The 5,630-nt window shown below is 32.5% G+C and overlaps 1 protein-coding gene across 5 annotated transcripts in view; it reads left to right on the top strand.

Moving 5' to 3' along the window:
- Nucleotides 1–3,341: 3,341 nt before the first annotated feature.
- Nucleotides 3,342–5,630, top strand: part of exd3 (exonuclease 3'-5' domain containing 3) — a 104,777-nt gene continuing 102,488 nt past the window's right edge. For all 5 annotated transcript variants that reach the window (XR_012386155.1, XR_012386153.1, XR_012386154.1 and 2 more), the window contains exon 1: nucleotides 3,342–3,420. The gene's annotated coding sequence lies outside the window, so the exon portion shown is untranslated. The remainder of the gene's footprint in view (nucleotides 3,421–5,630) is intronic.

Here is a 5,630-nt window from a genome sequence, read left to right as displayed (position 1 = left end):
GTGCTCTGACGCTGCCGCTCTCTCACGTGATCTTGGACGCTGATCACATGATAAAGTCCAGAGAAGAATGTCCAAAATTGTGATACACAACTAGGGTCACCCTGGGGAGAGCAAAGGGTCAGGGGAACACTCTCGCATAAATAACGTTTCGTGATTTGTTTTGTTTTTGTCATTGTTTAAAATAAATAAATATAATAATAATAATAATAATAATAAACATAACTTGTAAATAATGTAATAATAAAATAACAAATGAGGTTGGAGCAGCACCGTGGAGCAGTAGGTAGCACAATCACAGCAAAAAAGTAGCTTGTTCGAGCCCCAGCTTGATCTGTTGGCATTTTGCATGTTTGCATGTTCTCCCCGTGTTCGCGTGAGCGGGTTTCCTCCGGGTGCTCCGGTTTCCCCCACAAGTCCAAACACATGCGATCTAGGTGAATTGAATAAACTAAATCGGCCGTAGTGTGTGTGTGAGTGTGTGCAAGGCAGGCCCGTAGCTAGCCAGGTTAAAGGGGTGGTTCTTTTTTCTTAAAAAGTGGATCTTTTTGCTGCTATGCACCTCATTTACTATTTAATTATGAGATTTAAACACATTTTTAATCACAATTTTTAGCTGAAGTGTATTTTTAAAATACAAAATAGCCTACCTCAGTTTTACATGTATCCAAATAACTACAAAATAAAGCAGCCACAAATTTATCAAAATAAAATCCTGTATTTTTTATTTTGAAAATAGTACAAAATACTTTTACAAGGGAGCATAACATTTCTTCACAAACCTTTAGGCATATTGGATCAATCCCTCCACCATTAAACTAATTTAGTGAAGTAAACAATGATTATAACAGCTTTTCTCTGAGCATCACCTCTACTGTAAGAATAAAAAATGTAAGTTTTATAATCTACTTTTTGCAATTGTACTCTTCAATACACAATATAAAACTTGAGATCTCTGAAAATTTGGGAGTTTTTGACAAGTAGACTGGAATATTATTTAATATTTTTGTCTCATACTAATATACTACATGAAGGTTTGTAATTAACTATGAAGTGCACCTGCAGAATAGCTACTGGCATTTGAAACAGCCAATTTATTTCTGTAGGTATCGCCACTGTAGGACTTGCTTATGTTGTTTGTCTTATTTTCCTGTCTGATTTTGACCTGTCCCCGAATTTACCCCTGATATTTGTCTGTTACTTTCTTTCTATGTAATGTGTCATTTCCATCGATTCTCCAAGAATTGAATTTTCAAAATACAAAAATACAAGACAAAGTATTCTGATACAAAATATGAAGCCATTTTCATAAACCACGTCAAATACATTTAAAAATAAAAACTATTTTGTATTTAAAATACATATTTGACATTTTTTTAATCATATATTATATCTTAGAAAAAGAGAAGAAAAAAAATAATCTGTTTTAAATTAAAAACAAAGCCTATAATAAATATCATAATGGCCTGCACATTCAACTTTCCTCAGTCAGAATTTGTCCATTTGAATAATAATAATAATAACAATAATTATTATTATTATTATCAATAATAACAATAATGTAGAGCTTCACAGTTTTTCTAGTCTCTCTTGTAAAAAAAAGTACATTTGAAAATTAATTGATTACAACAATTGTATTTAAATTTTATTTTATTTTTAAGAGTTTTCAATGAGTGATTTTCACTATTTATGATGGCATAACAGTCAAATTAACACATGTATGGGACAAATTCTGGACCTTTGTCAGAGAGGGGTGGGTCTTATAAAAAAAATAATAAAATCTACAAATATATAATACAAATAAATGTACAACTGTCCCCATGTTTCTTGTTTTGGTATATTATTATCGTCATTTAGTGACAATAAAGGCTAAGTAACACCATTTGACGGAGATGAAGCTGACAGTGATCAACAATGCATTCTATCATTGCATGGTTTATGCTTGTTTTTGTGTGATTTTTTTTGAGGACGACAAGCTTAATTAAGATCCTGTCACATTTTTTATAAGAAAATGTCAATTTTAGGAATAATTTCCCATATATTTTGTATCTAAATATAAATAAACATTTTCTTAAATAATCTAATAATAATAATAATAATCGTTGTTGTTGTACTTCCTATTTTATGATGGTTAAGACTTTTATAAATGTTCTATTGGATAATGATTACATAATTATTTAATAATAAATGTGTTATTATTGTTACCATTATCATTCATTTATTCATTTTCTTGTCGGCTTAGTCCCTTTATTAATCCGGGGTCACCACAGCGGAATGAACCGCCAACTTATCCAGCAAGTTTTTAACGCAGCGGATGCCCTTCCAGCTGCAACCCATCTCTGGGAAACATACAGTACACACACACTCATACACTATGGGCAATTTAGCCTACCCAATTCACCTGTACCACATGTCTTTGGACTGTGGGGGAAACCGGAGCACCCGGAGGAAACCCACACGAAGGCAGGGAGAACATGCAAACTTCACACAAAAACGCCAACTGAGCCGAGGTTCGAACCAGCGACCCAGCGACCTTCTTGCTCTGAGGCGACAGCACTACCTACTGCACATCACTGCCTCGCCCTGTTACTATTATCATTGTTGTATAACACAAGATTTTAATTGACTTCTGCACATCTGTAATTTAATAGTAGTTTCATAGTGTTTTTTTAAAGACTTTTAGCCCACATTGAAAGAAAATGAGCAACATTTATTCATTCATTTTCCTCTGGCTTAGTCTCTTTATTCATCAGGGGTCACCACAGCGGAATGAACCGCCAACTTATCCAGCATATGTTTTCACAACGTATGCCCTTCCTGCTGCAACCCAGTACTGGAAGACATCCATACACTCTCATTGACACACATACACACGGCCAATTTAGCTTGTTCAGTTGACATATAGCGCATGTCTTGGACTTGTGGGGGAAACCGGAGCACCCGGAAAAACCCACGCCAATACACGGAGAACAAATTTGACAAATTTAGATTTATTGTTAGAAATTCAAGACCCACATGTACATTTTTTAAAAATAATATTAAAATGTGTTACTTTCTTAGGTTGATTACTGTCCTCGTGGTTTATAACAGCTGATGTTCACTTGACTCGTCAATAGATGTCGCCCGAATCCCGTTATTCTTTCTAAGCCACTAATTTGTAATTTCTCGATTATTCTGGCGCAACTATTACTGTCCCGTTTAATTTTTTTACTTTAGCTCGCATAATTGGGCCACTTTGACAGTTCTTTCCATCTTTACTAATTATACAAATATAAAGTTTACAAATATTTAAAGGGAACGCGTGTCACATCGTCAAATGTTGGCAATAAACCTTCAGCGAATTTAATGGTTCCGCCCGGATATACTGACAGATTTATCCAGCAACATTCAATCCCCTCGCAGCTTGACATCATCGTTATTTAAGTAAGTTGAATATTCATAACTGACACTGATTCTGGTGAAACATGTAAATACAGTCGCCTTGTTTTTAACGCCAGCAGCTGTCAATTTGTTTACGACTCATAATAAAGCACTTCACGCTTTCCTGCTAGCACGTTGAGATTAGCCACTTCAGTGCTGAAATTCATTTTATTGGATTCCGAGTTACGACGAGAACAACAAAATGTCATTTTAGAGGGCAACGACGTTGTGTTTTCGAAATACAGGCAGTACACGCCAACTTTCTATATGAAAGTGAGCACTGAAGATGTTATCGTGTGTTTTGTTCAGACTAAAACTCAGTCAGTTTTACTAGTTTTAAATGCATTTCTTAATGGCTGGGGTTTTCCATGTTAAGTCACGTTATATTTATAAATTTAGTCTATGTAATATGTTTTGTAAACACTTCTTACACTGCTAACAACTTAGATTCTATTTACTACTTCTTCTGGTTAAAAATGTGATCTGATAACTTAAGTTAATAATTATTTCTGTTCTCTTTTTATATAAAAAATGATTTCTTAATCAATCTTAATTTTTAATATATTTGTTGTTTTGTGTTTTTATATTGACAAAATCATTATTTAAAACACTTTCTAATCTGTTTTCTGTTTTACTTTTTAAATATAATATAGTATACAGATAATTATTATATAATATAGGAGCAATTGCATGCTAATGTCAACCTTGCCATGAAAAAAAACATTTCACCAAAATAGAGAAACCATTTTTAAAAAAAATTTTTTGTGTGTAGGCTTGTATTTTACAGTAATTTAGAAATACATAAAAATGTCTCTGTCAGTATTTTTAAACTATTAAATGTGGTTTACCAAAGTCACACAAGTGCCAATTTCACATCTGTCACATTCAAAACGGAGAGATGTCACATCCATAATGAAGCTTTTCCCTTATAAATGCAAAAAGTCAAATAAAATAAAATCAGTAATGTTTGTTCAAGAAAGAACCGACTCTTTTCCTTTTGATTAGCTTTGTTTCTTTTGGGCTGTGCAGTTTAATTCATAGAATTGTATACTGCAAACTCGCAAACTTTTTTGTCACATCCATACCGCATGTTTATTTTCCTCATTTAAAGTATAAAGCATGTTTATAGATTGATATTTTTCTGATCTCATAACTCTGTGGTCATTTGTTTTGGGAAATATAAGTAGTTGCTTCAGTGTAATGTTACTTTCTTTGTGAATTTATGTTTTGACTTTTACTGCAAATGTCACATCCATAACGCTGGAATTGCTCTTATAAGTCATTTTAAATTTCTTACATTGCTATTAATTTTTTGTTAAATAAAAATACAGGTCTAAATTAACAATTTTTATTTCTTATCTATTTTATATTCTGTTCTTTTTGATGAAAATAAAATGATTCTGGTTATATTATGTATAATACATAAATGGTTAACTGCATTAGACTGATCAAAGGAATTATCAGATTCCCATATATATTATTATTATTTTTATTTATTATATATTTTTCTATTCTATTTTTTTTGTTTTGATGACTTTTATGGTCATTTGTAAGTTGGTTGGGATTAAATCATCTGCTATTTTATTAAATGTAGCACACACACACACACACACACACACACACACACACACACACACACACACACACACACACACACACACAAACACATGTTGGTTTTGTGGTTTATGGTGATTCTCCATAGTAGGGCATTTTAATAGTGCATAAAGAAGTTTAATAAAGATTTTTATTGAACAATTTATACAATTAAGACTAAATTGTTTTGTTAAAATGTTACACTTGTTTTTTAAATTTCTGTAACTAAATACTGACTCTCTGCAGAAATTCATAAATCACTGTTTGTTTCACTTGAATATTTGTTCCATTGTGTTCATTAATGACTGTATTCTGTTTTTTTATATGTATATAATAAATTACATAAAAATACATTAAGTACATTTATATTTCACTCGCCTATAAAATCATCCCATTCACTCTAAAGCAGGGGTATCCAAACTTGGTCCTGGACCTGACCTGCAGATTTTAGCTTTAGTTTTAATGAAAAACACCTGAACCAGCTAATCAAGCTCCAGGCAGGTGTGTTGAGGGCGCTAAACTCTGCAGGACACCAGCCTTATCTCTATATTTATGCTGTTGCATTCAGAATTATTAGCCCCCCCCTTTCAATTATATATATAAACAGTTTAAGTCAGAAT

Source organism: Danio rerio, chromosome 10 (assembly GCF_049306965.1).
Source record: "Danio rerio strain Tuebingen ecotype United States chromosome 10, GRCz12tu, whole genome shotgun sequence".
Taxonomy (NCBI): domain Eukaryota; kingdom Metazoa; phylum Chordata; class Actinopteri; order Cypriniformes; family Danionidae; genus Danio; species Danio rerio.
The sequence above is the reverse complement of the archived record's forward strand: the minus strand, read 5'-3'. Positions and strand labels throughout refer to the sequence as shown.